Here is a 13,087-nt window from a genome sequence, read left to right on the forward strand (position 1 = left end):
GGTTCTAAACCTAAATGCAACACAAACACTAGGCAATAAAGTGAATACTAATATTACGCTGTTCCCCGGCAACGACGCCAAAAATTTGATGTCTTCTTTTAAATCGTTGTAATTTTGAAAAGATTTTTATATGAAAAACATGTGAAAACCAGACATCAAATAATAAAAACCGGTTCTCACTAGTGGATGAGACCGGGTCGAACTCAGGGAACGAGAATATTTCGTATTCAATTACACAAGTCTAAACTAATCTTTATTGCCGAATTATTAAAATGTAAAATGTTCAAGAAAGGTAAAAACAACTAGCTATTACAATAAATGAATACCCTTCGCAGAGGGCGTAAAGTGCAATATTTACAAACCCAATTAAATTCCTAATTCTAAACTGAAAAGTAAAAATTCTTCTATTTTTGCACTTCGTGTGTCGTAATCACTTCCGCTCCAATCCCTTGCAACCCTGCACATGTCAAACGAAACACAAGCAGTATACAAAAGAAAAACAAAAACTAACTAACTAAATGTTAATACTGAAATGACAATTCATTAAGAAATTTTAAGACTGATTGTAATATAAAAAACTAACAATATTTTCTTAACTAAGTAATACTAACTGCTAATTAACTAAGTAATCTAATTACAACTAACAACTAACTTAATCACTATTATTTAATCAAAACACTTCGTAAAAATCACTTAGTAAAATACATGTAAACTTCAGTGAAACTCAGTAATTCAATCAATGAATTTTAACATCCCATATATGATACCATTACCAAACTGTAATAAACTTCAGATTTTCAACTTTAATCAAAATCCACTTAATAATCAACAAAATTCAATTCTGATATAGTGAATATCAGTAAAAAAATTCTGGAAATCAGATTTGAATTTTACTGATAGCAGTAAAAAAATGTCTGAGATTTCATATCGATCCAATTGTTCTCATGCTGAATTTATATTTCCAATGAATATCAATTTACTTTGGAAACAATCAGTGCTGGAAAACTTGTAAATCACGATTAGCCTAGATGAATCCCGATTCCTCTTTACATCATGACTGAAACTCTCGATGTCACAGCTTACACAGGTGGAATCAATTGGAAATCAAATGTTACAGCTATTGGAAATCAGTAAAACACAACACTCAATTGAATTTCAACAATCGATCACTGAGTAAAAATCAATTAGCCACCGGAAAATCACAAAATTGAATCACAATTCAGTCACCGAAAAAACAATAAAACTGATTCAAAAATCAGTCTCTCTCTGGTTAACGCAGGGGATTTCGGCAACATCTAAATCCGATCCATAGCTCCGATTGCAGGCAACTGAACATTGTACAGAGGATTCTGGCAGCATCTACAACAGATCCATAGTTTCGATTGCAGGCAACTCTCTTTCAAGAAGATTTAAAAAATGATCACCGGAAAAATTATCGCCGAACAAAAAACAGAAATCGATCCAGATGATCGATCAAAATTTTTAAAGCACAGTATTGGAATCCGGTGACAAGTTCTTAAATCGAAGACACTATGGATTTCAGAATGTAAATTGGAATTTAGAATCAAAATTCATCTAACTACAGCATCAATTACAAAAATCAAAAATCGGAAAAAACAATTTGGAAACAGAAATGATCGAGTTTAAATTTTTTCTTTCTTTCTGTTTTGATTTCTTTTTTTTTTACTTTTTCTTTATACAGCAATACAACCTGAATTCATTAAGGAACCAGAAGAAGAAGAAGAAGAAGAAGAAAAAGAAGAAACACTTACCGTGACTTGAGAGGGGTTAGAAGAGAGTTGAGCCCCTCCTGTACACCATCGCCGGATTGAAGACACCTCCATCTGAAAAGAGAGAGAGAAATAGGGAGAAGGAGAAGAAGGAGAGAAGAATGAGGTGGGGGGGAAGGGTTAGGAAAGAGGGAGAGGCGCACAGGGGAAGATCGATTTGAAAATTCCCCTTCGTGGGTTTTTAAAGAGCAAACCGGTTTGTTATTATTTTTTCAAAAATTAAAAGAAGAGCTACAAGAAAAATTATTTGCTAAAAAACTCATTTGATTTAAAAATATAACTACTCTACTATTTTTATAATTCTTTTTTTTATTTTCTATAAAGAAGACTAAAACAATTTTAGTAACAATATAAAAATGTATACTAAATTGCAAAATAAAGCTATTTTTCTCTATTTTTTCTATTTTTTTATTAAAATGCTCTATCCAAGCATATAAATGGGTTTTTTAATTGATTTTAATATGAAATCATGCATGTTTTTATGTAAAATGTACCTAAATCTATGCATGATCAATCATGATGTCATTGTGGTCCAAACGAGTTTAGGAATGAGACTGCCTTCTGAGTTAGGAAACCTTGAGATCCAGTGTTCATTCATAGGACATCTATCTAAGCGACCAACTTGAAATTGGTTGTCAATTTGTTGGTTGTGCCATGTAAACTGTGAGTTTGAGATTTTGATTTGTGAGAGTTTGCAAGCATCAATCACATCATTGAATTGATCACTATCAATATGTCCAAGACGCAAACCCCTCATCTCCTTCGATGATCGGGTCATGTTCCAATCTCCAGATACGATCTAAGGGAAATCTTGGGGATATTGGATACAATGTTGCCATGGGTCTTTTCTCTTGATGACCTTGTTCCAACCATAGATCTTAGTGGCCAAGACTGCATCTCTACCTTTGTCCATAATGACTCATTATTTGATCGGTGGTCGAGACAACCTCTGCCAAAATAGAGTTTTTGTTCCACAAACAAATAATTATGCTATGTTTAGCCACCTCAAAATTTCCCATCAATGCATATCGTGAGAATTTTTTTTCAATCAAGGAATTGTTGGGTGCACAACAGGAAGGGAAGTTCATGAACAGGCTGCTTATTGGAGTTTCAGAAAAGAAGAAGGAGAAAGAAGGAAGATAGTGTTTGAGGTTTGCTTCGAGAGAGCTCAGTAAGAGTTGCTTAGAACTTTTTGTATGTTTCCATTTGGCTGAGCATAACTATTTATAACTTCTCTCTCGGTTTTCCTTACTCTGAGTTGTTGCAGATAAGCACATCTAGAGATATTAGGAATGGGTCAAAACCGAAAATTGTTGAAAAAAAAATTTAATTTAAAAAGCAATTTTGAAAACAACACATGCACATCCACGAACAGGCCTTGTTTGTGGATATGCCAAAGTGTGTAGATCATGGCCACACACTCCAACATCTCCCACTTGGCCATGAATTTGTCGGCCTTGCTCCCACTAGTGTGGGCTTCCCATAGAAGATTATTGTTTTTTCTTCAAGGATTTCCATCGTAATCAAAGATACCTTAATCCCATGCGAGCAACATGCTTTGAAAACAGATCCTCATGAATCTCTTTTGTAAGAAGATCAACAACCATGTCTGATGTTGGTAGATAATCAACAATTATCTCTTTTCTTTCAATCATATCACGTATATAATGGCATTTTACCATTATATGTTTGCTCTTTGAGCTATCAACTCCACTTTTCATCAAGGTGATAGCAGCCTGGTTATCACAGAAAAGTTGAACAGGTTCAAATGTTAGATCAAGCTTTAAATCACAAATGAACCTACTGATCCACACTGCAAAGGTTGTGGCTGCATTACATGTAATATACTCAGCTTTCTGAGTATATAAGGCCACATATCCTTGCCTTTTACAAGACTAGGCTACTGCACCTCCCCCAAACAGAAAAATATAGCTAGAGTTGGACTTGATGTCGTCTTTGCAACCTGCAAAGTTCGTATCAAAATATCCAATCAAGTCAAGCTTATCAGATTGAAAGCTTAGTTGTAATCCCTTTGAGCTTTTCAGATATTAGAATATTCTCTTAACTGCTTGCCAGTGAGGCCAACCAGGATTACTCTGGTATCTGCTTACAAGACCAACAACAAAACTTATATCAGGTCTTGTACATAGCATAAGATACATTAATCTTCCAATAGCTTGAGCATACGACACATTCAATCTTTGTTAGCCTTCTCTTGGGCAGTCACTTTTACTCAGATTCACTCTTTTATCGGCAAGAGTACCAATGGGTTTCGAGTCCTGCATTCTATATTTCTTTAAGATACAATCAATATATCTTTCTTGACTCAAACTGAGAATTCTTGATTCTCTGTCTTGGGTGATTTTAATTCTCAAAATATATGAGGCTTCACCCATATCTTTCATTTCAAAGTTAGTATACAACCAATTTTTTGTATTGACTATCATTTCCGATCAACAATATATCATCTACATATAATGATAGAATGCAAAAATGACTCCCACTTTTCCAAACATATACACAGTAGTTTAATTGATTGGCTATATATCCAATCTTGGTTATTGCTTTATGAAAATCCAAATATCATTGTCTTGGTGATTGTTTAAGTCCGTACAAAGATTTTTTCAACTTGTACACTTTATCACTATTCGTGACATACCTCTCTGGCTAAACCATATAAATGGTTTCTCTTAAGTCACCATTCAAGAAGGCAGTTTTGACATCTATCTGCCACACATCAAAGTTCAAGAAAGTTGTTGTGGACAAAATTATCCTTATGGATGCAAACTTAGCCACTGGTGAATAGGTTTCAGTGAAATCAATTTCCTCTTTTTGTGAGAAACCTTTAGCCACCAGTCTAGCCTTAAATTTTTTCATGGTTCCATTAGATATGTATTTTTTCTTTAGAACCCACTTACATCCAACAGGTTTTCTTCCTTCAGGAAGATTTTTCCAGACCTTATTCTTTTCAATGGATTTGATTTCTTCATTCATGGCTTTCTTCCATTCTGATGCTTCATGTGATTTTATTGCATCAGAATATGTCAAGTTATCGATCATTTCATCTAGGTCAACAGAATAGAATAACTCCTCAGACAAATACACATAATAATCATCCAAATAGGATGAAGGAGCTCTAGACCTTTTATGATCACTTAGTCTTTGAGAAGTAGAGAGACTAGAATCAGTTGGTTCATTGCCAAACTGTTCTGCAGTTGGTTCATTGTCTAACTGCTCTTCACCATCCAGTAAGTCAAATTGGTCGTCAATTGAATCACTAGATTCATTATTGAGTTCTTCAAGGAATTCTACATCTCTACTCTCAATCAATCTCAATCTTTGATGATATAACTTGTAGCCTTTTGATCATTTAGGATAGCCAATAAAAATGCATCTAGCAGATCTATTATCTAGTTCATCTATAGTAGGATCTAGAATCTTGGCATGTGCTACAGATCCCCACCTCTTGAGATGGCCTAACTCTGGTTTCATACTAGTCCATCTTTCATAGGGTGTGGTTGGGACAACTTTGCAGGGCAAACGATTCATTGTATACATAGTCATACTTACAACTTCTCACCAAAATACTTTGGGTAATTGTGCTCTTGCCAACATGGATCTGACCATGTTCAAGAGTGTTTTGTTACACCTTTCAGCAACACCATTTTGTTGTGGTGTTCTTGGCATGGTTTTTTGCCTATCAATGCCAAGATCTTTACTGAACTCATAGAATTCATTAGAGGTGTATTCTCCGCCTCTATCTGATCTTATTTTCTTTAAGTTTCTTCTAAGTTGTCTTTCAACTTCACTTTTATATATTTTGAATTTCTCGAGTGCTTCAAATTTATGTTTGATATGATACAAGTATTTGTACCTCGAGAAATCATCAATAAATTGTGAGTTTGGACCCTGAATGGTTCACAGATGTCTGTATGTATTATTTCTAATAATTCATTAGCTCGAACAATATTTGATGGAAAGGGTTTTCAAACCAACTTTTCATATATACAAGACTCACATTTTCAAAGTGAGACTCATCAAAAGCAGGAATAATGCCTTATTGGGGCATTTCTTCATCTTTTTAATACTTATGTGTCCTAATCTTTTATGCCAGATATTAACATCAATAGTTAAGACACAATCAATATAAATTGAAAGAGATCTTTTATTATCACTGAGTTTAAACATATTATGTTCTTTTATAAATTTGTCCTCAAACAAGACTTTTCCATGTTTTCCCATAGTAACTTTGCCAGGAACAAACCTGACTTCAAACCCTGTGCCTGTTAAAGCAGGCACAGACACTAAATTTTTCCTCATAGAGGGAACATATAGAACATCATTCAGAAGGACATTGATGCCACCAACGTTAAGTCGATACGATCCAATGCCTAAAACATCACAGTATGAGTCGTTTCCCATGTATACTTTATGTTCTCCTGGTCCTAATTCTTTTAGTTCCACAACTCCATCTATGGATCTAGAAATATGACGGGTTGCTCCAGAATCCACCCACCATTTAGACAATTCTTCATTTGTGAAGAGACACTCTGACACCACACAAACAACTTCCTTACTTTTGTTGTTGGGGTTGTTGTTGTACCTCCCAATGTTTCTGTTGTACTTGTTGTTTGAAAACTTGGTCCTGCAGTTCCTCTGTATGTGTCCAAGCTTGCCACATTTGAAGCATTTAACTTGAGAGCCTTTGTTTCCTTGTGGTCTCTTGAAACCTGCACCTTGTCCTTTGTTGAATTTTTCATTGCCCTTTCTTTTAAAGTTGTTTGTTTTAAAGGGTACTCGATTGGATAATGAGGTGTCTTGAGCAATTAATAGTTCAAACTTCTTTTCTTTAGCCATGTGTTCTTGTTCTATGGCTAGTTGCAGGGGTAATTCAATCAAATTTAGGTTTTTTGAATTTAACCTGAGAGCCGTTGTCACCATCTTCCAAGAAGGAGGTAGGCTATTCAATATAGTTGAAACTTGCATCCTGTCTGGTATCACGTTTCCAGCAATGGCTAGATCCTTGGCCATAACCAACATTCTATTTACGTGGTCAACCACACTTTCTGACTCTTTCATTCTATAAGAGTTGTATTGTTCTAGGAGTAGTTGTATATGAACTTCGGATGTTGTATCATACTTTGTAGCGATTGCCTCCATCATTTTTTTGGTTGTTGTATAATCTTCAAAGACCCTTATAAGGTCATCATCCATATAAGTAAACATAATTGTTTTAGCCATTAGGTCATCTTTTTGGAATTTTTCATATTTATCTTTGCCATCTTTTGATGCCTCTTCATTTGGTTTAGGAACAAAGGTTCGGAGTGGAGAACATATTTAAGTCCTTCTAGAGTTAGAGCCAAGGGGATGTGTCTTTTCCAAATGGGAAAGTTTGTTCCATTTAGTTTGTCGGTTTTGGCCTACTCTGATGCACACACACGACTAGTCATTTTCCTATTTATGTATATATATAATTTATTATTATTATTATTATTTATTTATTTATAAAAGAAGGACAAGAACAAGCAAGCAAGTGAACAACATTGTTAATAACTTTATAAAGAAGGAGTCAAAACACAATAACAAAAAAAATAGGTCTTTAACCGAAAATAGATCAAGAATGGATGGTTAAAGATGCAAAAACCTGTCAGTATAATTTTATAAAAGATTCAGGTACTTGTCTGGTATTTCAGACAAATTTGAAATTTTTTATGAAATTTCAAACCACGCAACCCTTGTTTAGCAATTTTCAAAAAAAAAAGAATGCAGGTTTAGTTTTAGAAAATTGTAACTATCTTTTGGAGAAAATAAAAAAAGGCTAGGGGAAAACTTGTCTTTTCAGAAATGAGGCATATAAAAATTGGCAAACCCGATTTTTATTTCATTTTAATGAGGGTTTTCTTTCTCCTCTCTCGAGTCTTTACTGGGAAGACGAAAAGAAAATCGACAACTCTGGTCAGTTCTGGCAGTGGGGAGGCCAGACGATTGCTTGGGTCTCCAGATCTTGCCTCAGGCTCCTCTCAACGAAAAATCCAAAGCAAACCGATGGGTTTTTTTCAGTTTTGTTGATTTCTCACATTTTTCGGTTTTCTGACAGACAATTTTCTGACAAACTCTGAGTTTCTCAGTTTTTTTGTCATCGGTTTTTTGATAGATCTTGAAATTTCTGCTGTTTTACCAGCTTATCTCTTGCTGCGTTGTTTTCAAGCTTGATGTTTTCTTTTCCAGAGGGAGTTTGATGATTCGGGAGAGAGGAACAACAAACAGCCAAGAAAGCTTCTTCCCAACGGCCAGAAAACAAAGGTCGTCAGACAACTTTCTGACGACAAACAAGATATTATATATTATTTTTTTTCTTCGTGTGTGTGTTTATGGTTAAAAAAAAAAGAAACACACTATTTTTCTGTATGTCAGAGAGGGTTGCCCAAAGTTGGGCGAGCCTTGTATATAGTCCTCTGTGTTGTTTATGCAGAAGTCGTATCCTTGATGTATCAAGGGGTTTAAAAATAAATGCACAGAACTAACTACTGTGATTTTTTTCTGTGTCCTATAGGAAACACATGCTTATTTTTAGTAGTAGCAAAAAAAACAGTGAGGAGTCCTCGACTCATTGAGGCACAGGCAGATATAAGACAAATTTCTTAGAAAGGTAAAGCTCTAAGCGTGATTGTTTTCACGCTTAAGCATATATGCAAAAGGGCATCCCCAAGAAGTCCTGACTTACTTGATGTACCCTTAATCCTATTTGCTTGTGTGTGCAGGAATGCTCAGCAGGTACCCTTCAGCAGCTTCAGTGTTGGAAGCAGTTCCTGATTGCAGTAGCAATGTCCACCGAACTCCCGGATCAGTGACACCTGAAAGCTCTGATAACACTGTTGGGTGCACAACAGGAAGGGAAATTCACGAACAGGCTGCTTCTCCGAGTTTTAGAAAAGAAGAAAGATAGTGTTTGAGGTTTGCTTCGAGAGAGCTCAGTAAGAGTTGCTTAGAACTTTCTGTATGTTTCCATTTGGCTGAGCATAACTATTTATAACTTCTCTCTTGGTTTTCCTCAGGCTCAGCTGTTGCAGATAAGCACAACGAGAGATATTAGGAATTGGCCAAAACCAAAAACTATTGAAAAAAAACTTTAATTTAAAAAGCAGTTTTGAAAATAGCACAAGCATATCCACGAACGGGCCCTATTCATGGATATGCCCAAGTGTGTGAATCATGGCCACACACTCCAACAAGAATATGATCTTTAGTGACCTTCATCTCCAACAAAAATGCCAATTCAATCTTTTTTTATTTCAATACTTCCAAAATTTGTTGACGGTCCCATCGGTGACCCAACCCTCTAACATCCAAGTTGTGATATTCATTAATAAGGGGAGGCAGGGAGGAGGGTATCACCATCTCGAGGCCTTAGGATTCGGTCCTCCAAGTTCATACCAGTTTGCGTCATTTTTGTGGCCTCCTCCTCCCCACATGGGGGTTTTTCGGATATGTCCATGATGTCTAGAGCCATGGTTGTGCCCACATTACACATAGACTAGGATCGTGTTTGTGTTTTGATGATTCAAGATAGGGGTTCTAATCTAATACACATAGACTAGGATCAGTATGCACAAACATACTTCGAGTAAAAACTTATTATTGAACCCGGTTATCAGCCCTAACATAGCTAGGACTGATATCAGATCAGTTTTGATAAGCACCAGAATTGGTTTTTGAAAGAAACCTTTATTTCAGTGCGAAAACAAGGTTTTTCCCAAAAAAAGCAGTTTTAGGTAAACTCGATATCAGACCTAATGGAATTCGACCATGATCAAAACCTGATTTGTCCCATATAAATCCAAGTTCTGAAAAAAAGAACATCTGTAGTTTAAGTCGCCAGAACAATGAGTTATTATATGCATTTTTCTCCATTTGGTGAACTTGGTTGCCACTTTGTTTCTAGCGAGTTCAGTAACCTTTTTGGCATTACCCTCATGTAATACGCTTGCTTCTCTTGCCAAATTTTGTAGCTATTTTTTTTATAATAACTTCTTTATATAATAGCTAAATATAGTGGTTGTTGATATTGAAATCCAGAACTTGGTCAAGACTCTTTTAAGCTATGAACGTTATCACAAAACTAATGTGCATGTTGTTGATGCACACACCAACACACACGCCATCACAAAATCAAACGTGTTAACTTTTTGCATCAACCTTGAACTAGTTGCCATTGTTTCTCTTTTTGGTTGTCTTTTGCCCCATAACCTAGAGCCATTGTTTCAACATCCCATTTTCAAGGGATGAGTTGCAGAGATCAAATTTACAAATATAGTAAGCAATCCCACTCGGACCAAACTACTAAAAGAAAACAAAATTTAATGGAAATTTAAAAGGAAAAAATGAACATGAGAAATAAAATGAGCCAAAGATTTAAAATAACAATATCATTTTGGAATAGTCTAGAAGAAGTGTATCAGGTTTTAACTCCATGATTGAACGAACAGGAAGACCCGTGTATAGAGAATGAAACATTGCTGCAACAGATTTTCAAATTTCCCCTATTTCAATGTAAGTTGGTTGCTAAAGATAAGGTTATTAGCCAACATGAGCTTATTGAGGGAAAATTGCACCTGGCTTTCGAATCACAACAACTTGTAATGTTTCTTTTTTAGTTCTTATAGTATTTATATTCCCTGGTTGGGGTCTGCCTCATCCCAGCTTAATTTAAATATATATATATATATATATATATATATATATATGATTGAGATTGTGCTGGGATATTATGTGTATAGGAACCGGGTATGACCCTTTGCCAATTTTATGAGATGGTCTTGAGAAAGATCAAAGAATTGATCCACTTGTATATCAGTTTTTGATCAGGCTTTGTAACAAACAAGACCAGTTCCTTAGTGGGTTGGGTTTGTTCGGTTCCAAGAAAAAAAAATCAGCAAGCATTTATTTATTCTTTGGCTAAGTAGACATGCAGTTTACTATGGACCACTACCTGGTAAAATGTATATAACTCCCTCGATATGAAGAGTTTTTATGAATGGTTTACGATGTGTAAAAGCTGACGAAAATGTGCATGTATGACAAAAAAATGAGCTCAGGTCTCAGTTTGTGTACAGTATGGTGACTATTGCAATAGCAGGGCAAATTTTGCCTAAATGGGTCCCGAACCAAATATGGGCTGATTAAGTTATGAAAAATATAAATTTCTGATGTTAATGCATGAATTTGAATGCTAAATTAACATACAATTGTGACCTGTAGTGCTGTGTAAATGCATGTTTTTAAGCATGACCACCACAACAAAGCAGTGGATTAGCGACGACCACATTCCGTCACTATTCCATCGTTAATCCGTCGCTAACCGGCTTAGCGATGATGAGGCGACGGTATGCTTATGTCGCGAATTTTTCAACGCTAACTGGCGATGGAATAAATTTGTCGCCCGGTCCGTCGCTAATTGCAACGGAATAACGAACGATGTATTTCGTCGCCAATCCGCCGGTACTAAACGGCGACCTCGGCTTGGCGACGGATTTACGTCTGTCGCTAAGCCGTTGCTAGATTTATATGCATAGCGATGGATGTTTCCATCGCTAATCCGCCGCAAACACGAAAAAAAATAAAAAAAAAATTATTTGAAAATTAAATACCGAGAACGGTATAATTTATATTTCCTGTACAATTTATATTTCCTGTAAATAAAAAATAAACTACACAAAAAATCCATATAAAAGGAATCTACAACAATTAATTGTTCCACCTTAAAATTAACAAGTTTAATTATTTACAATTCAACAATTACAATTAGGAAACAAAAAAAATAGAACTTCTTCAACACAGTTCTCTAATCATCGTCAAGATTTTGTGCATCTTCTTGTTCAATGCCTTTATCTGTCCCTTCAACTCCGCTACGCTGATTATCGCTAGCAGCCTACACAAGAAAAGAACAATCAGTATTGATAAACAAATATAATGAAATAAATTACACACTATATGTGATTCTATCATGTGCTCATATGTGTTCTAAGGCAATAAAAAAACTTTATATGTGATTCTATCATGCTCATATGTGCTCTAAGGCAGGCAAAAAACTCTATATGTGATTCTATCATGAATTATATGTGTTTTAAGGCATTAAAATTTTTTTATATGCGATTATATCATGCTCAAATGAGTTCTAAGGCACCTAGAAAAACTCTATATGTGATTCTACTATGCTCATATATGCTTTAAGGCAGGCAAAAAACTATATATGTCATTCGATCATGCTCGTATGTGTGCTAAGGCAGTCAAAAAATTGAATATGTGATTATAGCATGCTCATATGTGTTATAAGGCAGACAGAAAAACTCTATATGTGATTTGATCATGCTCATATGTGCTCTAAGGCAGGCAAAGCAAAAAACTTTATATGTGATTCTATCATGAATGATATATGTTCTAAGGCAGTAAAAAAACTCTATATGTGATTTTGGCATGCTCATATGTATTTTAAGGTAGTCAAAAACTGAATATGTGATTATAACATGCTCATATGTGTTCTCAGGCAGTCAAAAAACTGAATATGTGATTATAGCATGCTCATATATGTTCTAAAGCAGTCAAAAAAACTTTATATGTGATTCTATCATGCTCATATGTGCTCTAAGGCATACAAAAAACTTTATATGTGATTATAGCATGCTCATATGTGCTGTAAGGCAGGCAAAAAACTCTATATGTGATTCTATCATGCTCATATGTGCTCTAAGGCAGGCAAAAAGTTATATATGTGATTCGATTATGCTCATATGTGTTCTAAGGCAGACAAAAAACTGAATATGTGATTATACCTGAGAGGGACCTGTAATCGAAGATCCCCTGTTCAGCACAAGATTGTTGATCTCATCTCGAAGAAAGGGGGCGACAATGTCATAAAAGTAGTCATTCATTGTGTTATTAATGATCTGACGTACATCATCACCGAAAAGAATAGGCTGCTGCTTGGAGCATATGTCGGCGAAAGAAGTCTGTGAGCCGTAACTGGAAGAAACAATAACTGGTGAAGTGTTCAGATTACTCCCAAACCCGAACACGCGCCCTTTTTTGGGTTCACCTGCTGCAGTCACCCATGCTGCATGATCAAATGATGGATGCTAAGTAGCGTCATCGCCATATTGCTCTACCATATGTTGCTCATATGCCTCCTACAAAATAATGTTTAAAGTATGCATTAATAATTAATGATAACATTATGATAACTTGCATATTGCAATGATTATTAATAGAATAAATACATACCATTGTCGTTCTCACCTTCT

This window comes from Nuphar pumila, chromosome 2 (assembly GCF_984573655.1).
Source record: "Nuphar pumila chromosome 2, dmNupPumi1.hap1.1, whole genome shotgun sequence".
NCBI classification, from domain to species: Eukaryota; Viridiplantae; Streptophyta; class Magnoliopsida; order Nymphaeales; family Nymphaeaceae; genus Nuphar; species Nuphar pumila.